This window comes from Gopherus evgoodei, chromosome 9, assembly GCF_007399415.2.
Source record: "Gopherus evgoodei ecotype Sinaloan lineage chromosome 9, rGopEvg1_v1.p, whole genome shotgun sequence".
NCBI lineage: Eukaryota > Metazoa > Chordata > Testudines > Testudinidae > Gopherus > Gopherus evgoodei.
The window spans coordinates 85,248,547-85,272,923 of NC_044330.1; the positions used below are offsets into that span (position 1 = coordinate 85,248,547).

The following is a 24,377-nucleotide window of genomic DNA, read 5'->3' on the forward strand; positions in this document are numbered from 1 at the left end:
GCTGATGGACCATTACCTGGCCACTGTTGGAAGTCAGGATACGGGACTAGATTGGACCTTTGGTCTGACCCAGTATGACTGTTCTTATAAAAAGAAGTGGTAGACACCCCAAGAAACCCCCCTCTCTCTCCCTGCCCATCACATTCTCTGCACCTGAAAAGACAAAGGAAGCAGCTGTTGGACTCTGGGTGAAGGGTCCTGACCAAAGAGTTTGGTCAGTAAGACAGCCGAAAGCATGTGGTGACAAAACTTTGCTTTGAAGGCTAGGAAGCTTTGAATCTAATAACTTAAAAATTACAAGTACCAAGAAGAGTTTTATCTTGTAACCATTTCTGACTTTTATGACTCATTACTTGTACTCACTTAAAATCTGTCTTTGTAGTTAATAAACTTGTTTCATTGTTTTAATCTAATTCAATGTGTTTAAATTGAAGTGTCTGGATAACTATTTAAAATAATAAACTGGCATGTTATTCCCTTAAAGGAATAACAGGCTTATTATATTTGTGCTGTCCAGGAGAGGGCTGGACAGTACAGGACAAACATTTCTGGAGGAAGATCCAGGACTGGGGGTGTATTGAGGTTGCCCTGCAGCATAACCAAAGCTGGTGAGAGCCAAGGTGTGGCTGGCTGGCTGTAGTACACACAGACATAGCTGGGAGTGACTTACATGCTGGAGGTTGTTTGTGAGCAGCCCAAGTTGGAGGCTACAACAGCAGAGCATTATGAAGGGCACCCCAGGTTACAGGGCGTGGGCGACACAGTCCCCCCCACCCACTAGTTTGGATTGTGCCCCAGAATGTCTCTCACACATAAAAGGAGATTGTAGAGTACTTTCAATCCAACATTTCACCTACCCTCCAACTGTTCTAATTGGAAAGGGTAATTTTACTTTAGATTCTAAGGCTGGGCTTTTCAAAGCAGAGAGCCACTCCACTTCCACTGAAAATCAATTAGGTATCTACTCCAATAGGATCCTTTAAAAACTTCTCATGACAGACATCATTAAAATGTATTGGAAAATGCCAGTGAAAATAAACATCCATATTAATTTCAGTCCCATTTTCAGAACACAAAACTGGGGAAAATGTTGGATTTTTAATGTCATACACTGGATATAAATTTATTCATTTGAAATCACCCATAATGCGCCATAATTTTGCTAGAAAATGTCCTGGATGGGGCAATCCAGACTTGCGCCTTGGAGCTGAACTGGGTGATCCCACAGTTGTTTTTTTTCCCTCTTCTCTCTGTAACTTTTAACATTCATAGACAGACTTAGGGATGTGACATCTTTTTATTCATTTCACATAATACACACAAACTTTCTATTTGTTGTAAGGCCCATTTTCTTTGCACAATTTGACCAATGAGGAACACAGTTTATTTATTTATTAACTAAAAATCCCAGACTAATGATGAGGAAAAATTTCCAGGAACTTTGAACATCAGCTGGGTTCTTCCTGTGCCAGAAGCTCCATGCCATTATGCCCCAGTGACTGAGAGGTAACTAGGAAACATCGCACAGTCATGACAGCAAGGAGATGCAGTAAATCCACAGAACAGATGAGATCCTGATGCTTTAATCTCCACCGCTGGCTTTTGAAAAAATAAAAAGTTACATCTAGACAGATCAATAACTCAGAGAAGCACAAGACCCTTACTGGAAATGTGAAGGTTGAAAGTCATAATAAAAGGGAGAAACATCTGCTTCCTGTCAAACATTTTTATAAAGTTCTAAACAGTTTCATTGTGATTTGTGAAAAGGTCCAAAAAATCAGGGGACAAAGTGAGGAGAACTTTTGAAGGGAATTCCTTGCTCTTTTTATTCCATTTATTTCTCCTCCTAATGGGTGTATCTTTTTAGATTCTCTTCCCTCCTCTCCAAACCCCATGATCAAAAATGTAATTCTGCTCTTTGATCTCTCCTGTGCTTCCATTGAGTGTTGCTTGACATGGCACTTCCCGCCAGAGTTGCAAAATTCATTCATCCTGAGTGAGCAGAAAATAAAAGCTGCAATTGTTAGTGACAAATATTTGTGGTTCCCTCCCTCTTCTTCCTCCTTTTCATAACAAGAAGACTATATACATAGATTCCAGAACAATACAGGCAGGTGAGTTGACAAGTGTTTAGGCTATTGATTAGTTATTGAAATTCTCTTGGAGGTGGAGGCCAAAGACCTGGAGGGTAGATATACTCTTCTCCCAGCCATCGCTTCTCAATGAAGCTGTGAGCCATTGCTGTGAACTGGAATAGCAGTCATATTGTGCCCACAGCTATCACTGAAGCCCAGAGGTTTATAGGACTATACATTTTATACATATAACAAGAGCCTCCAGAGATACACTAGATGGGATATAAAATTTAGAAGGGATATAAACCTTCAAGTTTCAGGGCATAAACCAATCACTAACTTAGAAAACTTAAGACAAAACTTCATTTATGGGCAGGTTATTCCATAATTGGCAATTATAGGGTTTTATGCACCTTCCCCTGAAGCATCTCATACTAGCCACAGGAAACCAGATTAGATAGACCACTGGTACAATGTCGTATGACAATACTGATGTTCCTATCTGCTATAGAGACTCAATGAAGCCTGTCCTAGAGATCAAGCAGTCTTTAAAAGAAACCAACAGTCTCTTAAATAGACAGATTTCCCTATCACAAAGCCAGACCCACATTTCCTAGCAGGTTCAACAAGAGGAACTTATTTGTGTGCACATATAATATTGGAAAGCTGCACTTGAGGGTCAGTTCTGTGTTCTATGATGACACCATGTTGTGCAAGTAGTTTGGTTCAGGTGAAATGGGAAGTAGAGGTCAGGCTTGGATAGTGGGAGGGCAAACTGCAAATATTTAGGTCAAATATTGTTTAAATGTATTAAACGCATCTTTTCTATATAAGAAAGTGCAAGGGGTGGTGAGGTAGATTTGTCTTTTTGTTTTAATTTGCAGAAAAATTGTGGTGTCAATTTAAAAAGGGGCTAACAGCAATGACTTGAGCCAGAAATAGATGCTATCCAAGCTTTAGACAGACAGATGATATGCAAATTTCCCTCACTCAGACCTCCCAGTAAGCCTCAGTTCTACTTAATCAAATTTAGCCCATGGCATTTCTATTGTGACAGTCAGCATGGTTTAGATGCCAGTTCTGGACCCCTTGTTATTCCAGTCCTGGTCACACACCATTAGCACTGTCTGTGAATCTCACTACAGTTAAGTTCTATTCCAATCTTCAGACCCCCTACACAGCTTTGCCAATGCATCTCAGTCATAAAATATCTCTGAAACAACTAAGCACAGGCTGCTAATCATGACAATCTGTGGTGGTTTTGTTATAGGGAAAGATGTCCACTGAGACTAGATTGATAACCAAACTTTCTGAAGTGCCCTAATAAATGTGTGCTGATGTCTGCTTCAATCAGAACTGGGGGTTTGGGTACGAGTTATTACTGAAAATGAACTAAACCCTCTTACAAGTTTCATAAGAATGGCCATACTGGGTCAGACCAAAGGTCCATCTAGCCCAGTATCCTGTCTTCCGACAGTGGCCAATGCCAGCTGCCCCAGAGGGAATCAACAGAACAGGTAATCATCAAGTGATCCATTCCCTCTCACCCATTCCCAGCTTCTGGCAAACAGAGAATAGGGTCACCATCCCTGCCCATCCTAGCTAATAGCCATTCATGGACCTATCCTCCATGAATTTATCTAGTTCTTTTTTGAATCCTGTTACAATCTTGGCCTTCACAACATCCTCTAGCAAAGACTTCCACAGACTGACTGTGTGTTGTGTGAAGAAGGAAAAAAAAAAAGCTCCGCTTATTACAACTTTGATAGCTAAGTGCTGAGCATGAGCACTGCAAGGTCAGATCAGGGTGGCACTGCTAAGCTCATGAGAACAAACAGTGTTCTGCTACAGGGCTGGGGACTGGGGCTGTCCAGCCATCCGTTATCTAGGTGGGAAAATAGAGTCTTGAACCATGGCAGAGGGACCTCCCAGTAGCTGGTACTAGTCAGCTGAGAGTGTAGTGTTGAATTCTCTCTCTCTGTCTTCCCCACAGCTTTCAGTGAGAGCAGGACTGCACCCAGATACTGCAGTCAATCCATCCATCCCTGTGTCATCAGATAGATTTTATTTTTCTCAAAGCCTTTTTTAGTTTATTTTAGTATCTCAGTGAGCCTGAAGGCCATGAGCCCTTTTCAGGGAATAGATGCTAAAGAATACAGCATCTACTGAGTGTGTAACAAAACACCACTTCATAAACAACCTGGACCGAATGTTCTGACCTGTAGCTGGGCAAGCTGTCAGAAGTGGGTCCAAGAAAACTCCCTCCCCTCCCCCAACAGACTCTATCTAAGTCCTTCACACACTAGTAGGAGATTAGGCACTGAGGCAACAATCAAGAAGACAGAAATATGCTTTATCTTCTGTCACAGCCCTGGACCGGGTGATGAAAGGTAAAATACTGGATTAATAAGCAAACCACTGGCAAAAATATCTGCTGTCAAAAGAAAAAGGAGAATGCCAAGGCCTGGAATGATGTGCAGCAGATTCAGGCAGGCAATGTGAGAGAAGAATGAAAAGGATGGAAGGATTTCAATGCGACAAATTCAGAAAGAAAATAACGACACTTTATTCAGAAAGCTGGGACTATATGCCATAGCAGTGAATGAGGGAACAGGCTTTGTATGGGTTCAGCTCATCTGACTTTCTGCTATATCTGAGCCTTCAAAGCTAGCAGACCATCCCTTAGAGCTTAACTTCTTTAAAGAGTGTCTGAAATAAATTACATTTGGTTTAATAAATCTGCCTTTGTGTCCTTCAGAGGTTTCCAACTGGGGTTTCATCTGAAGTGTAGGAAGTTCAGAAATGTAGCTTACCTGCTGAAATTACGCCTGTGTCGTTAAATATATGATGTGAGGGCAGGGCTGGCCCACAACATTTTGGCACCTGAGGCAGGGAGCTTAAATGATGTCCCCATGCCCCCTCGCTTGGGCCAAAACTTTGGCCATGGCTACACTTACAGTTCTGCAGCGCTGGTAGTTACAGCTGTGTTCGTACAGCTGTGTAGGGCCAGCGCTGCAGTGTGGCCACACTGACAGCTACCAGCGCTGCAGTGTGGCCACATTCGCAGCATTTGCAGCGCTGTTGGGAGTGGTGCATTGTGGGCAGCTATCCCAGCATTCAAGTGGCTGCAACGTGCTTTTCAAAAGAGGGGGGTGGGGTGGAATGTGACAGGGAGCATGGAGGAGACAGAGAGAGGGGATTTTTGGAGCTGACACTGTTCTCAGCTCCCTGCCTTGCAAGTTGTAAGGACTGGAAGATACACAGTGCCTACCTTCAATCATTGTAAAAGTTTTGACCTTTCCCCCACCTGTCTCTTATTCACTAAATGCTAATTATGCACTCTTAAATAGCCGTCAGACCACATAAACAGTTGCTCAACATTACCCCTCCCCCCTCTCTCCTCAAGCAAACAGCTTTGAACATTCCAAAGCAATTCTCCCGCCTTCGCTGGCTCGCTCGCTCGCTTGAGCACAGAGCAGCTGTGTTTGTTTTTTAGCAAGTAGCTACGGGGAGATCGGAGTTCAGCCATTCTTCTGGTTTGTTGTGGACAGGAATTCTGGGATACCTCCTTATACCCCGGAGGCCAATAAAAGCACTGATGGTGTCCACACTTGCTGACCAGCGCTGCATCACCAGCGCTGGAATCGCTACACCCGAGGCAGACCAGGTGTACAGCCAGCGCTGCAACCAGGGAGTTGCAGCACTGGCCGTGCTTTGCAAGTGTAGCCACATCCTGAGTTGCAGCGCTGTAACCCCCTCACCAGCGCTGCAACTCTCCAGTGTAGCCAAGCCCTTTGAAATGTTTCAATTCTGCCTTCTTCCTGTAATATTCCTCTCATGGTACTGCTCTGCTACCTACTCCAATAAAGGAGAACTAACAACTTAAAATGCCTTGTTCAAAAATTTTAAGTAACATTTAACTTTCAAATGCCTGAACAGCAAATGTAACTTTTCTTGTCTGCATAGTAAACACTGGCATTTTTATCTGTTTGAATAATCAAAGTGGTGCTTTCCGTGCCTTCTTGGTTGCAAAGATTTGAATTGCTTCCTGCTGAAGGTCCAGTCTTGTTGGTGTCACTAAGCATAACCGTACGTAACTCGGGAGGGTGGAAGGCCACAAGAGTATGGAGCCTTCCTGGTTTTAGGCCTCAGCAGACAAGAGTCCCTCCATGTTTGAACTTTAATCGACCTAAAAGGCCAGGTGTAACAGCCGTTATCAGTTGCAACAGTTCTAACTGGTCTAAAGCAGAAATAATGAAGCTTGTGCACCTTTAGCAGAAGGACAAGATAACTTGCAGAAGGAAAACTTACTAACGAGCTGCTGCGGCCAAGATTACTTAATGCACCTGCGCTTACGGAATTGCTACAGGGGGAGGAAGGAGGAGGAGGGGGGGAAACAGGGGATTGCTAGTCAGTGAGAAAAGTTCTCATGGATATAAAGGAACAGACTGCTTGTTTTAGGTGTGCTTGATTTGAGTCAATCTCCCTGCACCGCTTTGAGATCTCAAATAAACTTGGTTTGCTTCTCCACCCTGGTGTATTTTATTGGCGCGGCACACCAGGCGACGGACCCCCCCGCTGTTGCTTGGCCTCAGGCAGTTATCTGCCGGCAACAGTTCTTGGCGCCCAACGTGGGGCATTGAGGCTAAAATTAGCCTTGCCTGGATCCCTTCTGGTGGTCGACGGATTGCGGCAATGACCGACGCCCAGCGCGCACCGGTGACTTCACCGGGGGCCTCGGCGGAGACGCAGTTCGACTGACCCCAGAGGGCACAACGGTGCAACGCGCTCGAGTAGTGGAGAAGCAGTTGAGGGCGACGGTGAGGAACCGGTCCCTTGGATAAGGTAGGAACAGTCCAGTGGTCTGGATTTTTGCCTGTTATGACCTGGGGACGCCCAGTGTCACCCTAGGATATGGGGCAGGGACAGAGTACAGGCAGGGCATGGTGTACACCCTTAAAATGCATTCTAGCGAATTGGGAAGTGCTTGGATCAGATCCACTAACTAAAAGCAAACTAAAAAGTTCTGTATAGTAGACTGGCCTCAATATCAACTAGAGGACCAGAAAGGTGGCCACCGGAAGGATCACTTAATTATAACACGATACTCCAATTACTCCTGTTTTGTCAGCAAATGGGTAGCTTCTGAAGCTGTTTGTATGGAGAGCTCTTGTAAAAATACCCCACTGTAGCTCCAGTTCCTCCCTCTGTCTGGTAGAGTGCAAGGATCCAAAAGCAGGTTAGGGATAGTGCAGGGACAAAGGAGGGACCTGTCTAGAAAGGGGAGACCCTGTGTCCTAGTGCACTCTCTCCCTGTTGTAGCTAAAATCAAGATCAGATGCAGAATGGTACTGGGGGCCAGTGTGAATGACTGTTACCGGAAGACGCCCAGAGTACCCTGTGAAGCAAAAGCTCGTGACCAGGACTACTCTAACGCAAGCCCGGTAACTAGTGGATCTTTAGCAGGTCCGACCCATGGTGGGCTGACTTGGCCTGGCATCGTCCAGTGAGGAAGCTGCCTGGGTCTAGGAGTGTGTGTACCCATCTTCCCTTCCCCTTTCCTTTCCGTGTGGGCTACTGACAGTCTGATCATCTCACTGGATGCAATCAGAGTAAGCGGCGCCGTCTCCGAGAGACTAGCCGACGCTCTTTGCTGAAGGGAGGTGTAGGAGGGTCGTGGCCATCCTCGTTAGCCTCTCCTGTGTGAGTACCCTGTAGGGAAAAATCCTTAGTTTATGAGCCGCTAGCGCGGACAGGGCACCCTCCCTGTGTGTGTAAGTGGAAAATGGGTGGGGGGCAGTCTAAACATTCCATCTCACCCCCTAAGGGTACCCCAGCATATTACATGTACGTACATTATGGTTCAACAACCTGCAGGTATTTAGAGAAATGGAATATTTACACGCGTGAAAATCCATCCATCCATCTAAACAATGCCCAGTAGAAGGTACTTCAATCTAGATAAGATCATACATCTAAGAGGAGCGTTTAATCACCAAAAAGCCCTGACACAGGGTGAGCAAATTTGTCTATTGAGGAAAGGAACGGGTTAATTTAAAAATCATCTTGGCCTAGGGATGGAAGTGGGGGGGGTTGCTCTGCGTTCAGGGTCAGGAATCGGCGCGGACTGTGCTTGGTGCAGGGAGGGACTGCTTTCGGCCCCAGCTGGCTGTGAAGGAAAAAAATATAGACAGAGGCAAACCAAAGGCAATACAAGTTACAGAACTAAGATTACATTTGCAAAGCTTAACTGTCCAGTAAGATCCAACAGTGTGCCTTTGTGACCCCGGAGCCAGTGTGGCTTGGTGACACTGAAGAAGCCACAGGCAGCCGACCTGGACTGGAATCTCTGAAAGAGACGCTGCAGAAGATTCCAGGGTGCAAGAGAACAGCCCTCCAAAGAGCGGAAGCATGTTAGAAATTCTGGACAAGCTGTATACAGGATAATCTCCAGTCCACCTCTCCCCCCTTCTCTGAACATTATACACAGAAGTGGCCAGTCTGGATGTACGTGTGTGGGTATGAAAGGGGCTTGGGGCATTAATGTTTTCCTGAGTGATGAGGGAGCGTTCCCAACACTCTCCGTTGTTTTATTATTTTATTAATGGAGCTTTAAAATACAGTTATATGGTGTGTTTTCTTTATCTTCCCCCAACGATCCTGTAGTGTCAGCCTGATCACCTGACACGAGGGATAGATTGGTAACAGAAATTTGTCACAGTTTGGTGAGCAATTAAGAAGGGGGGGGAGCCCTGCAGAATTTACACCATCTATTTGTTTTACCCTTGTTATTTTGTGTTTGCTTTGCTTGGTACTGTTGGTGTTATATGTTGAGAACTGCATGAGTAAAAGTGAGTCCTAATAGGATAAGAAAACGCTATCTGGTTCTGGTTCTGTTCTGTTTAACCGGTTACTGTTGTTTTCCTGCTCTGTTCATTTGGGCGTTAGGAGTGTGGGCAGAACTGAACCTCTTGTTCGTAATTCCTCGGAGTGGAAGCCATGTGTGCAAGAAAGTTCTGAGGTTGAATGGAGATCCTTCTGTCCCGTCCCCTGTAGCGGTCAGTGTATAGAAGTGGGAAAGTCTGGCTTAGACTGTAATTCCCTCTGCGTAATTCTCTTTTCTGTTTAAGTGTCAAACAGATGAATGAGTCTCTGGGTAAACCCTCTAAGAATAGTCCTTTAAATTATATGTTAAGTAAATGGCCTTTGCCCAATGGGCCATGTGTTTTTGTCCAGGTGGCAAGCCTCATGAAGGAGGACTCGGGTAGTCTTGTGAGTAAGAATGTTTAAGGGAAGAGACCAGGAGGGGTGGGGGCTAGATGAGAAGCCCACCCTCCTAACTAAACTGGTAGTGGAACAAGTTGGTGCCCATGGAGGGGATGGTTCAGCAAGAAAAGCAGGATCGGGCCCAGGCAGGCAGGCAACAGAGAGAGAGAGAGAGAGAGAGAGAGAGAGAGAGAGAGATTGGAAAGCAGGTTGGAAAACTTTAAGGGTGTAGTGGAAGGAAGGAGTCAGTAAGTGTAAGCATGGAGATTTCAAATACCCAGGACTTACTTGGAATGATGATTTAAGTTGATAAAAGTGGCTGTTGGGAGACAAGCAAGTGATTTAAGGGAGAGTGAGAAGTTAACTCTAGTTGCTGAACGAAACAGCAGTTGAACTTTGTAAAAATGCTAAAGAAAAAAGTTTTTGGTGTCTGTGAAATGTTTGTAAATAAATTCAGGCAAAGAAGTTATTGGATTGCAATCATTTGGTTTGGCTATGAACAATTTAGTTGAATTAGCTGAAGAATGTATACAGTGTTATGTAATTGAAAACCTGGGCTGCCTATGAAACAAGTACAAGAAACTATGGGGTAATTCCTCTGTTTTGCCTGAAGCCAACAAGAGTATTTGTATATTTCAAGCGATGATTGTCTGCCTAGAAGGGTAGACCTCTGTTTTTTTTTTGTCTTTCAGATAATCAGAGAAAACTGATGCCAGCTGAACAGCATTCAATGTATCATGCATTTACTGGCACAACAGGAATTATGTTTTGTGTTCTATGTCCTGTCTTGTGGTGTTTGTCTCATGGCCAAAATTGTTGTGTTTAATATTTTCATAGGATAGTCTAGTTAAAATCAAATAGAAGGGTTAAATTAAAATGCAGATATTTGTTTTGTTCAACTTGGAATACAAAGTGTTTAGATAAATCAGGAGAATGTAATATACTAAAGTCTAATGCATTTCCTTAAGTAAGGAAAAGAAACTTTATTGGTCAAACTGTTAATTGCAAAATTGTTGTTAAAATTTGCATACCAACAGTCTTTGAAAGCAAAGACATGAAAAGTTAACCCACTCCCCATATTGTACATGGGATCTTTCTGGCTACCTCAGATTTCTAGCCAGAGGGCTGGGGATGGTGGAAGGCTATTGGACTAGAGGTTGTATTGAGTGAACTCCTCAAAGTGGGTGTGCTTGTCCTGGCTTGTTGCTCCAAAGCTCTGTAATAAGGTTATTTTAGTAAAAGGGTGTGTGTGGCATATATTAAATAATAAGACTAATGTACTGTATAATGACAATGTTTATGTCTTCATTGTTGGGAAGAAGGTGTATAAGTAAAAAGTGGAAGTTTCCTTTGCAGGTTAAAAGAAGACAAGAAAGGAAGAAGAACAAAGCACAGAATGAGTTAACGGGAAAAAAAAAATTAGCTAGCAAGCTCAGGCTATAGATAAGACACTGACTCCATTCAAGGACACTGCTCACAGTTAAGACTTGGCTAACAACTAGGAAAAGGAGGGCTTGAATTTGCCCACACAGCTATGAGATTTGCAAAACATTGCCAGGCACTAATAAAATGTGTTAAGTTTCTTTTCTCACAGGTAAAGAGGGGCTACCCAAAGACCCTAGCAGCCCTGCCACTCCTTGGAACCAGGAGACAGGATTGGTGTAAAGGTCCACCAATGAAAGACTGCTCTGGCTACACCCTGGAAAGGCCCTTATTAAGTCCTGCTACCTACCAACACCACTGTGAAGTGCCAAAGACTGACTGCTTGGACCCAAGATTCTCACTGCAAAAAGACCCCTCCACATCGGGAGAATTCTCCTACTGATGATTAGCCTATTTCACCTTCTAGCTCCACTGTGCCTTCTGGACAGTAGGGAAAAAGTACAAGGATGCTGCACCACGACTGTTTCGGGAAAGAAGAAGGAACACTCAGAAATTGGCAAAGTCCAGGAATTCCTGACTAGAAAGGACATTAAGAACTGACCCTGGTGAAGAAACAAAGAATTATACACTGGTGGGAGGACATTTGTGGGACCCATGTTTGGGAATGTGGTATTAATTGGATTTTGGGGTTTATTCTACAGGCTGCGCCCTGTGTTTTGGATAAATCCTTCAGCATATATATCTCTCTCTAATTGGATTTTAAATAACAAGTACCCAAAGAGTTTGTTCTGCTACTAGAAATTTTACCCGTATTGAAACCATTCCAGTGACTAATAATGTATGCTATTAATGGAAATGCCTTTTGACAGTACCTGAGAATAGTTAAATAACAGGTGTATTATAGTACTACACCAAGAAAAGATGGTATTAAATATAACTGAGGCTGGGAAGGCATTGCAGTGGGATCTAGTATGTTTAGGAATCCGCGATTTCCTAAATGACCAGCTGATGGCCATTCGGAGTGATCTTGAGTACCAGACTTGGCCCACTGCCCTTACAGACGCATCAGGAATACCATCTGATCTGTGATCATGGAGACATACTTGGACACTTCCTGGGTGGAAGTGTGGCTTCCCAGGGCTGGGTGTGCGCCCTTATAGGGGATGAATGCTGTACTTATGTCCCAGAAAGCGCACAGGATATTAACAAGCACATCCTGTCAGCCAAACAGGCTTTTGAACAGTGGAAGGCCCAGGAAAGGAAACCTACTCTTTCTGATTCCCTCTGGGGCTGGTTACTCAACCTGGGAGAACTAGGGGAAGGCATTGTTCACCTCCTGCTCGCTGGTGTGGTGTTGTGTATTGTTACTCTTCTTTTGCTTGCTTGCTGTAAAGCACTCCAGCTCCCTAGAGCTTAATCACATGTTATCCTTTAAATGTGAGAACACTCAGCCAAAAGTTTGTTGAGTATTCTCAAAGGAGGGAGTTGTTGGTGTCACTAAGCATAACCCTACGTAACTCGGGAGGGTGGAAGGCCACAAGAGTATGGAGCCTTCCTGGTTTTAGGCCTCAGCAGACAAGAGTCCCTCCATGTTTGAACTTTAATCGACCTAAAAGGCCAGGTGTAACAGCCGTTATCAGTTGCAACAGTTCTAACTGGTCTAAAGCAGAAATAATGAAGCTTGTGCACCTTTAGCAGAAGGACAAGATAACTTGCAGAAGGAAAACTTACTAACGAGCTGCTGCGGCCAAGATTACTTAATGCACCTGCGCTTACGGAATTGCTACAGGGGGAGGAAGGAGGAGGAGGGGGGGAAACGGGGGATTGCTAGTCAGTGAGAAAAGTTCTCATGGATATAAAGGAACAGACTGCTTGTTTTAGGTGTGCTTGATTTGAGTCAATCTCCCTGCACCGCTTTGAGATCTCAAATAAACTTGGTTTGCTTCTCCACCCTGGTGTGTTTTATTGGCGCGGCACACCAGGCGACGGACCCCCCCGCTGTTGCTTGGCCTCAGGCAGTTATCTGCCGGCAACAGTCTGGGCCAGCTCATGCTCTGTTGAGATGGTTGCAAGGCTGACCAGCCTCTCCTGGGTCCTTGTGGAGCATAGATGTGTTTTTATTAACTTCAGCTTGGAGAAGCTGCGTTCTCCATTGGCAACTGTTACAGGAAGTGTTAGAAGTATGCACAGAGCAACAAAAGCATTTGAAAAGAGGGTGGTCATCTTATTTGTGCACATATATTCCAGAATAGCCTTTGGAGTTGATCCTGCTGAAATGTATCTTGAAAGGGCTTTCAGTTCATCACCTAAATCACTCGCATCAATATTGCGCATGTCATCATATGTCAACACTGTCTCTAGTGCCCTGCATTGCTGGTGTAGGTCTTCTTCAGGTATAGTGAGGAGTTTTGGAATATCATGCAACATCCCAAATATACTGCTGTGTTCCTCGAGCTGCATGAAATGTTCTTGCAACTTTTGTATTCTTGAATGGGTGGGAAAATAGCTTCAGTGTGAAGTTCCTCTGCAACTTTTGTGCATTCTTCAGAATGTTTTGAAATCCCTCATCTGATCGGTAAGACTGTAGGTATGACTTCGCTTTGTCCAGTGGTTCCATTGCTCCAGATATATCAAGGTCAACACCTTGGAGTCCTTTGTTTACAACATTTATTTCAAACAGTATGTCATGCCACAACACTAAGCCACACAGGAATTTGAAGTTATGTATGTTTCTGGTGATTCCATTTTCCTCTGCCATTGTTCTCCCATGAACAGTTCCTGTCATAGCATTATCCTCTATAGTGGCAACTATGGCATCATCTATCTTTCCAGTTTGGTGTTTGATAGGCTTTATCTCCTCCACTTGACTTTCCCATTGTGTGGCACTCAGTGGTTTCAGTGTCAGAGAGCAAGTTCCCAGATGTTGCTTCAAAATTTGCCATTGATAAGTTGATGCAGAGAAAAATACATAGATGGTTTGACTTACATTTAAAAAATTCAGCAGCCTCACTAGAAGCTGATGCTGCATCACTGACCACCAAGTTCAATGAATGAGAACTGGCCAGAGTCCACAGAGTCGCCCCAGGTTGCAGGGCAATATGGCCTAGTGGCCAGAGGTTCTCCCACTCCATGAGGTCCCGACCTCCAGCCATAACCACAGCATGGGACCTTGCCCCTGGCTCAGCGGGGGATTCCCACTGAAACACGCTGAGTCTTGCCAGGGGCAAGGTACCAGTCCGTCACCCCCCTGGGTTGCTTCCTACTGGCTTGAGGGTTGAGGTCTCCCATGAGTCCCTAGGTTCCCTGTGGGCCTCTGGGTCAGTCACCTCCCTGGGTTCCCCCTGTAGGAGGGCTTTGAGCCAGCCTGGAGAGGCTTCAGTCCCCGGCACCTCCATGGCTGGTCACTGGTCCTCCACAGGAGCTTCCCGGTCAGGTCCTTCCCCTGCGACTGCCAACCCAGAATGAGCTGGACTCTCTCCTTTTATACTCCCAGAGCACTTGGAGCATGCCCAGTATGGACAGGGCAGGACTTCCGCCATCAGTACTACTGGCCCAACGCTGCTGGGGCTGGTGCAGGGCAGTGCTGCCCCATCACAGGAACAAATAACCAGGCTGGTAGCAGGGCCTGAGTGAGGGAAGATATCAGCATCTTAAGGGCCTAACTAGCCCTACCACTTCAGTTGACTGCCTGTTCTCCTCAGGTGGGTTCAGGGAAGCAGCAGGAAACAGGAAGCTCCCTGAGAAGCTGGTGTTAATCAGTCCAGGCTCCTGGCAGTGCTAGAGAGGTACATAAGAGGCTCCTCCTCCTGTCTCTCCCTGCAGCTCCTGCTGCTTTCTGTTATTCCCTCTCACCTTTTCTCCTGCCTGCCTGTTGTGTCTCTTGTGCCCTCCTTCCTCCAGCACAGCACTCCACCATCTCTGTGCATCTAAAGCACAGAGAATACACATGCAGCAGTCAGCAGACACAATTTTCTACACTCTGGGTCCTACTGGCGCCTTCCCACAGTCTGGCATCTGAGGCATCTGCCTCAGTTTGCCTCATGGTAAGGCCAGCCCTGTGTGTGGGAAGCAGACATGTTACCATTCAGCCAATGAGCTGTAGAGCAAGTTGTTCTGACTTGAGAGAAAAGCTTTTACTTCACTCTCTGCTGCAGCAGGCACCAGGACATATGCAGCTGCCTAGGGCACCATGAAATTTGGGGCACCAAATTGCCCCCAATTTCATGGTTCCCTAGGCAGCTGTTTGCTGCATACGTTCAGCACCAGCCCCGGCGACCAGCCCGATCCCTTGGCTGGCCCCCCCTGCAAGGGGCAGGACTGTCCCTAGGGGGTTGTGGGGCCGCGGACAACTCCATCCGCCCCGTCTTCTCCCCTTCCCCCCCTGCTCTGCCCCTGGCCCACTCCCATTCCACCTCTTCCCCCCAGTGACCCCGCACTCACCAGCAGTGGTGGGAAGAGGAGCAACCCGGCCTCAGCCCGCTCTACTCCACCAGCTCCCAGCCGTGGCGCTCCACTTCCCGCCGCCGGTGAGTGCAGGGAAAAGATAGCCCCCTACACTCACCAGCTTGTGGGAAGTGGAGAGATGCGGCCCCAGCCCACTCCGCTTCCCTTGCCCCGGCCCCAGCCATGTCGCTCAGGCTGGGGAAAGGACTGCCCCTGGCTCTCACCAGCGGCAGGAAGTGAAGCACCACCGCTGGGAGCTGGTGGAGTAGAGCGGGCTTGGGATGGGCTACTCCGCTTCCTGCCACTGCCGGTGAGTAGGGGATCCCTTCCCCCAAGCGCCCTCCCCCAAGCGAAATGGCTGGGGCTGGAGCGAGGGAAGTGGAACGGGCTGCCCCCGGCTAATCCCCCGGGCCACTCTGGGCATATGGGGCCCTCAAAAGTGGGCCCTCCACAGTTCCTGCCTTCCAGACTCTGGGTGGTGGGAGCTGCGAAGGGCACCCAAAAGGCTAGGAACGGCCTTGGCGGGGACCTATTTATTTGAAACAGTGATTTTGGCTCTTTGTAAACAATCTCTTTGCAGTTTGCTTCTGAGCTGCTTGTCTGTTTGCTTCCCCTCCTCTGATCTTGGTGGGAGCAAATCTAAGTATGGTTACATTTACACCTTCTTCTAGGTCATTAATGAAAAATTCAGTATAGTTTCCTATAGTGACCCCTGTGATATTTGCTACACTTGGGACTTGAATCAAAGTCCATTGAAATCAATGAAGATCTTTCCATTGACAGCAGTGGGCTTTGAATCAGGCCTTTGGTACTGTTTCACATTCGAAGGGCTACAAATGATGATTATATTGTTTCTTCTTCATCGGCTAATTTCTAATTCAGGGTGGGCTATCTTTATCTAGCTGGCATTTGTCCTGCATCTTTGTTCGCTATGTAGTGCGACCGTATAACATGTTTCTGAAATTCAAATATCCTCTGCAGCACATTCCCCATTATCTATTTCATCAGTAATTATGGTGAAGGCCATTAGATTCATTTGGCTTGAGCTAGTATTAATAAATCCATGTTGTTAATTGGTCATTAGACACATCTCTCCTGAATCCTCACATATTGACTCATCAGCCCGTGCTCCAAAATTTTCCCTGGAATAGACAGTTCACCAAACCTTCAATGTGACAGGCTTGCCTTCTAGTGAAACTGGAGTATAGGAGGGGAAGTTCTGGGGTTTGCTTGCCAATGACTACTTCACCAAATCACCCATTTGCCTAGATGATTTATCATTGAGAAGTGTCAAAGGTACAGAACTCTGAACTATATCTACAGAACGTTAAAAGGTCAGGATCACACAAACCTCCTTGAACACCTCTCCCCGCCATCCCAAAACTCCACTTTAAAAGCCTTTTTACTATGTTACAGAGCTGCCTGCTTCCCTCTACATCTATGCCCTACTCACTGTATCACCTAGAAAGAAGCCAAGAAGGGGCCACTTGTACTTGGGTGATCAGAGAAAGTTCTTGGATTTGTGTCTCTCCATCTTCCCAACCTTAAATAACTATCCAGGACTCTATCCTGAGAAGTCGTGACTGTGATATAGATTTGGGCATCATGGCGGATAATCAGCTGACCATGGGTTCCCAGGGTGACACTGTGGCTAAAAGGACTAATGCAATCCATGGATGCATAAACTGGGGAATCCTGTATTTGGCACTAGTGTGATGGCTGTTGGAATACAGTGTCCTGTTCTGGTGTCCACATGTAAAGAAGGATGTTGACAAATTAGAGCAAGTTCAAAGAAGAGCCACAAGAATGATTGAGGGATTAGAAAACTTTCCTTATAGCGATAGACTCAGAGACTCAACCAATTTAGCTTAACAAAAAGAAGGCTAATGGATGTCTTGATTAGTCTATGAGTTCCTATAAGGGGAACAGATATTTAATAAAGAGCTCATCAATCTAGCAGAGAGAGGTATAACATGATCCAATAGCTGGAAGTTGGAGCTAGACAAACTCAGACTGGAAATAAATTGTAACCTTTTAACAAAGAGGGTATTTAACCAGTCCAGTCTTGGAATCTCTGAGCATGGTGATAATGCCACAGCACCCCCATCTCAAGTCACTGGAAGTCTGAAAGAAAAGCCCCTCCCTTTGCCTGTTGGGAAAATATTCTTCCATTTTGTTTTCAGTATGACTTTGCATTGTCATCAGTGAGGTGATTACTTTGTGGTGTGATAGATTTTGTACACAACTGGGCAGTTGGAACATCCCGTGAACTTTTCTTCTGGGAGTTTAAAACAAACAAAACTGTCTTTGCTAATATAAAAACAGTATCTGCTTCACCCTCTATGTGCCATACTCTCCTTTTTTAATAACCCTTCCTAATGAAACTCTCATTCAGGATTTATAATTTAGCAGATTGCACTTGAAACCTGGGCACTTCACTGATACAATCTTGGAGGCTGTTTATTAAGAGTCTACAGCAGGCGGACTTACTAAGAGAGAGAACAAAGATGAACTGCCATTTAAAGAACATTGCACAAGAGATAGATGTTGAGCCCTGTCACTATCAGCTGAATTAAACAGCCTCAAGGCCTGTGATAAATTATATTCCCAACCAGAGGACTATGATATGGGGTCAGCTACTGGAAAAGGATTCCCTGGACAGTAGAAGGCATTTGCCCAGTTTGGGGGCCTTAGAAAAGCTTTAGGTCAAATGCTTAAGGCGGGGCGGGGATCAGTTTTCTAGTTCTGGCTCTACTCATCCACTCCATTACCTGAAGAATCCTCATCTACTTTCTCCATCTGCGGCTTTAAATCACCCATTACCATATCTTCTCTGTTGCTAGAGCAATTTCCTTTGCTGATTACATTGTCAAATTGGTCAAACGATATATGACCTCTGAAGGCTCCAAGCTAGTGGATTCAAACAATAGGTTTTGCAGGGTGCGATTTCAGAGCTAGAAAGATAACTTTTTTGTTCTACGGTTAGAAATTAAATAGATAAGAATCAAAAGGAGAAAAGTCCCCAAGTTTGGAGAATGAACTGATGTCAGGAAACCTGAGCCCTCTCTAGATATACTATGTATCTGTCTCTGGTTAGCACTGTCCTTCTTTTCTACCAGTATATTTCATTCTGTCCCTTACCCTTCCCCAATCTAAAGGGAGAGGCTTCTCCTTCCAAAATGAATTGCCTTTAAAAATATTTCTGATATACTCGTTGGATGCATGTGACTAGGGTGACCAGACAGCAAGTGTGAAAAATCGGGATGGGGTGGGGGGTAATAGGACCCTATATAAGAAAAAGACTCAAAAATCGGGACTGTCCCTATAAAATCGAGACATCTGGTCACCCTACATGTGACCTACCATACATTTTCAAGCCGTGAGCTCAACTCTGATACTACTAAAAATTGTTTATTAGAGGTTGTCATCTCTCTGGTTTATTGCAAGGGTTACTCTCGATCACATTCCAGTTCCAAAGTCAAGAAACAGGGCAATGGAAGAGCTTGGATTAAAACTCAGGTCATCTTACTTCCAGGGATGTACCCTGTCTATTCACTGGACCACACCACCTCCTCTGTGGTTACAAAACATTATTGGCTAAGGCTAGGTCCATGGAGGATGCTGTGGTTCAGATTGATCTGGACCTTTTGTCCTGGTACAATATAATTCCCCCATTATTGTCTTATTGATACTAGGTAAAATCAGATGTTTGCCAGAGAAAGTCTTCAGTTTAATGCACGTCTCTGCCCCCCTCCTTGAAAAAAAACTTCAAAAACCTATTCCCAGTAGTGAACAGAAGTGAATTGGTATTTGCCAGCCTAAGTTTCCTGCTGTGAGACACTTAGTTTACTGCAGCCTGTTTTCCTGCTCTGTTGTCTGCTAAATGAGTCCTTAATGTAGTTTTGAAATGTCTTAGTATTTCTTGGAATAATTCTTTTTTCACTGATGTTCACATAAGAAAAACATCTCTCTCTGAGAACAATGTATTCCTCTGAGCCTAGGGACTCAGGAACAGAGCTTAAATGCCTCGGGTGAGGTTTATCTGCATTGGGCAGTAAGTATTTGTATGCAGGACCAAATTTAAAAAAAAATATCTTTAATACCTGCCTACACTGAGAAAAATGTCTGTATTTATTATTGGTACTTAGATACACTATGGTAGTGCCTAGAGGTCCCAGTCAAGATCTGGGCCCCATTGACAAAGGCACTGAATAAATGAATAGCAAGGGACAGTCTCTGCTCAAAGAGCTTGGAGTCTAAATAGACAAGACAGATAGAGTCATAAAGAGGGTAAGTCCCTTGCCTGAGGCCAACTAGCAGAACTGGAAATAGAAACCAAGTCTCCTGAATAGGGTGCAGTGACCTGTCCGCTGTACCACGCTGCCTCTAGGTGTCAGGCAGGCAAAACTGTTTTCCTTCTTTTTGAATGCTCTTAAATCTTTTTCTTCTTTCCTGACTCTGTCACCCTGACTCTCCCTCTCCTTTCCTCTCTCTGCAGCTCCCTCTAGCTAATGGAGTTGCTTCAGCATAGTCAGATTAATCTTTCCAAGGAAAAAATGAAATCCTCACTGTTGCTGTGCTCCTGTAAACTCGGTTGTTTAACTGAGACTATGATGTAACAGGCAGTAACACTATAGAGTAATATAACTGTTAAGTTAATAAATGCTACAGTCCTGAGAAAACATCCATGGCCTTTAGCTTAGTGCCAATGTAAATCCATTCACTCAATGTTGTCATAAAAAATCCCAAACTATAACAAATCAAACTAGGACCTGATATTAAAGTGAAGTTCCACTTTGAAAAGTTGCTATGTAATAATGACCCACAGTCCATGGATGTGCTCACTGTGTGTGTGTGTTCTGTGTTATATCTGCTAATGTTGCTGCCAAAATCAGTTCTGTCTGCTTTTACTCTTGTTAGATATGCAGAGCCAACGTTGCACTGGGACAGCGAACTGGATTCATAGATGTGAAGGCCAGAAGGGGCCACTAGATCATCTAGTCTGACCTCCTGAATAACACAGGCCATAGAAATTCATCCATTATTGAGACCAGTAACTTGAGTTTGACTGAAGCATAACTTCCAGAAAGGCATCCAGTCTTGATGTGAAGGTTTCAAGAGACGGAGAATCTTCACTTTCCTGGGTTGTTTGTTCTAATGCAGTGGTTCCCAAAGTTTTGTACTGGTGATCCCTTTCATATAGTAAGCATCTGAGTGTGACCCCCCCCATTACAAATTAAAAACACTTTTTAATATAATTAACACCATTATAAATGCTAGAGGCAAAGTGTGGTTTGGGGTGGTGGTTGACAACTCGCAACCCCCGACCCCCAGTTTGAGAATCTCTGTTCTAATAGTTAATCACCGTCTCTATTAAATATTTGTTCCTTATTTCTAATTTGAGTAGGGGTGGCTTTAACTTCTAGCCATTGGCCTTGTTATGTCTTTCTCCACTAAATTAAAGAGCCTTTTAGTACCTGCTATGTTTCTCCCCCTGAAGGTACTCATACACTGATCAGCTTATCTCTTGTTCTTCTTTTTGTCAAACTAAAGAGATTGAACTCTTTGAATCACACAGAAAAGCATTTTTCCTGCTCTCAAATTATTTTCATGGCTCCTCTCTGCACTTTCTTCTTTCTATTATTTCAACATCTTGCTTAAAAGGTTGACACCAGAGCTTGTTGCTGGATTCCATTTAACTATTTGCAGTTACGAAAATACCTATGCACTTTCCGCAAGAGTTGGAGTGAAAATGCCAGCATCTGCCCAAATTCCTACATGGCTTGGATTCCATTCTGGTTCCTGCTTCATCAACAAATTTTTAAAGTCAATTCTAATTGCAGGCGTAAACTGTCCTCTTCAGTTATACCTATTGGAGATAATGCCTAAAGTCACACAGCAAGTCAGTGTCAGAGCTGCTCAGGGGTCCCTGATACCTTTGCGACCAGGGGCTGCTAACAGGGAGTTTCGCAAGGGAGTTTGGAAGGGAGCAGGGGTCCCTTGTCAGTCCTATATGTGACCCGTTAGTCCCTTGAAAATCTATAAACCAAACTACATCCAAAACTTTTCTCTTTAAAGCAGAGCAGAGCGGACAGGAAGCTGCAGACAGGGGAGTTTGAGAGGGAGTTTGACAGAGGGAGGCTTACGATGGTTAGGAAGACCCGCAACACATATGCCAGCACCATTTCTGTCTCCTCCACCTGTGCCTGTAGCCAGACAGAGCACCAGAGCATGGATGCTTCTACCCAGATTCTGGCGTGGTTTTGCAAAGACTGTAACTTGCAATTTCCACTTACTGATATCCAGGCTGTGGGGGGCATCCAATGTGAAAGGTGCCTATTGGTGGAATCTCTCAGGCAGCAGGTGGGAGAGCTACAGGAGGAGGTGGCTAGGTTGAGGAGCATCCGTATCCACGAGCAATTCCTGTACCGTGTCCATGTGGAGACAGCTGAGGCATCTGTCCCAGTTCACAGGACTGCTGACACACCACTGGTGGAGGAGGAGATGGCTCAGGGTGGACACTGGCAGCTGGTTACTTCTGGCAGCGGGCAGTGCTCCACTCCTGCTGCGAACCCTCCCGCCGTGGTAATAGGTAACCATTATGCTCTTCTTGATACAGGAGAGAAGGAATCATCCCCTACAGTAAAGGAGAAGCCTCGTACCCCTAAGGCTGGGAGATCTGCTGCCACCGCTGAAAATAGGAAACGTAGGGTAGTGATGGTCGGAGAGTCTCTGCTGAGGGGGACAGAGGCACCCATCTGTCGCCCTGACCGTTCATCCCGGGAGGTATGCTACCTGCCGGGGGCCCGTATCCGAAATGTTACAAAGGCATTGTCGAGGATTATCCAGCCTTCTGACTACTACGCCATGCTACTCATCCATGTGGGCACAAATGATACTGCGAGGTGTGACGCTGAGCAGATCAAGAGTGACTACAGGGCTCTGGGAGTACGGGTGAAGGAGTTTGGAGCGCAGGTGGTATTCTCTTCGATTCTTCCTGTTGAAGGTAGGGGCCCAGGCAGAGACAGATGCATCATGGAGGTGAATGCCTGGCTGCGAAGATGGTGTCGCCAGGAGGGCTTTGGCTTCCTCGACTACGAGATGCTATTTGAGGAAGGACTGCTGGGCAGAAACGGCGTTCACCTTTCGAGGAGGGGAAAGACCCTATTTGCACACAGACTGGCTAACCTAGTGAGGAGGGCTTTAAACTAGGTTCGACAGGGACAGGTGAGCAAAGCCCACAGGTAAGTGGGGAACATGAAGACCTGGGAGATGGGTCAGAAACAAGAGGGAGCATGGGCTACGATGGCAGAGAGAAATGAGGGCCAGGGCAAAACTGGGAGGCAAGATCAAACCAGTATCTTAGATGCCTATATACAAATGTGAGAAGTATGGGTAATAAGCAGGAAGAACTGGAAGTGCTAATAAATAAATACAACTATGACATTGTTGGCATCACTGAAACTTGGTGGGATAATACATATGATTGGAATGTTGGTGTGGATGAGTATAGTTTGCTCAGGAAGGATAGACAGGGGAAAAAGGGAGGAGGTGTTGCCTTATGTATTAAAAATGTACACACTTGGACTGAGGTGGAGATGGACATAGGAGACGGAAGTGTTGAGAGTCTCTGGGTTAGGATAAAAGGGGTAAAGAACAAGGGTGATGTCGTGCTAGGAGTCTACTACAGGCCACTTAACCAGGTGGAAGAGGTGGATGAGGCTTTTTTTAAACAACTAACAAAATCATCCAAAGCCCAAGATTTGGTGGTGATGGGGAACTTCAACTATCTGGATATATGTTGGGAAAATAACGCCGTGGGGCACAGACTATCCAATAAGTTCCTGGACTGCATTGCAGACAACTTTTTATTTCAGAAGGTTGAAAAAGCTACTGGGGGGAAGCTGTTCTAGACTTGATTTTAACAAATAGGGAGGAACTCGTTGAGAATTTGAAAGTAGAAGGAAGCTTGGGTGAAAGTGATCATGAAATCATAGAGTTTGCAAATCTAAGGAAGGGTGGAAGGGAGTACAGCAAAATAGAGACCATGGGTTTCAGGAAGGCGGATTTTGATAAGCTCAGAGAGCTGATAGGTAAGGTCCCATGGGAATCAAGACTGAGGGGGAAAACAACTGAGGAGAGTTGGCAGTTTTTCAAAGGGACACTATTAAGGGCCCAAAAGCAAGCTATTCCAATGGGTAGGAAAGATAGAAAGTGTGGCAAAAGACCACCTGGGCTTAACCACGAGATCTTGCATGACCTACAAAAGAAAAAGGAGTCATATAAAAAGTGGAAACTAGGTTAGATTACAAAGGATGAATATAGGCAAATAACACAGGAATGCAGGGGCAAGATGAGAAAGGCAAAGGCACAAAATGAGCTCAAACTAGCTATGGGAATAAAGGGAAACAAGAAGACTTTTTATCAGTACATTAGAAGCAAGAGGAAGACCAAGGACAGGGTAGGCCCACTGCTCAGTGAGGAGAGAGAAACAGTAACAGGAAACTTGGAAATGGCAGAGATGCTTAATGACTTCTTTGTTTCTGTCTTCACTGAGAAGTCTGAAGGAATGTTTAACATAGTGAATGCTTATGGGAAGGGAGTAGGTTTAGAAGATAAAATAAAAAAGAGCAAGTTAAAAATCACTTAGAAAAGTTAGATGCCTGCAAGTCACCAGGGCCTGATGAAATGCATCCTAGAATACTCAAGGAGTTAATAGAGGAGGTATCTGAGCCTCTAGCTACTATCTTTGGAAAGTCATAGGAGACGGGAGAGATTCCAGAAGACTGGAAAAGGGCAAATATAGTGCCCATCTATAAAAAGAGAAATAAAAACAACCCAGGAAACTACAGACCAGTTAATTCAACTTCTATGCCACGGAAGATAATGGAGCAAGTAATTAAAGAAATCATCTGCAAACACTTGGAAGGTGGTAAGGTGATAGGGAATAGCCAGCATGGATTTGTAAAGAACAAATCATGTCAAACCAATCTGATAGCTTTCTTTGACAGGATAACGAGTCTTGTGGATAAGGGAGAAGCGGTGGATGTGGTATACCTAGATTTTAGTAAGGCATTTGATACGGTCTCGCATGATATCCTTATCGATAAACTAGGCAAATACAATTTAGATGGGGCTACTGTAAGGTGTGTGCATAACTGGCTGGATAACCATACTCAGAGAGTAGTTATTAATGGCTCCCAATCCTGC

The 24,377-nt window shown here is 45.0% G+C and overlaps 1 protein-coding gene across 4 annotated transcripts in view; it reads right to left on the reverse strand.

Annotated features, from left to right (window-relative positions):
• Positions 1-1,352: 1,352 nt before the first annotated feature.
• The window catches only part of LOC115657182 (probable G-protein coupled receptor 83), a 45,665-nt gene continuing 22,640 nt past the window's right edge, over positions 1,353-24,377 (reverse strand). For 3 of the 4 annotated variants that reach the window (XM_030574614.1, XM_030574611.1, XM_030574612.1), the window contains one exon: positions 1,917-1,992. The gene's annotated coding sequence lies outside the window, so the exon portion shown is untranslated. Of the gene's footprint in view, positions 1,600-1,916; positions 1,993-24,377 lie in introns of those variants that run through there. The other variant, XM_030574613.1, reaches the window with a different exon arrangement.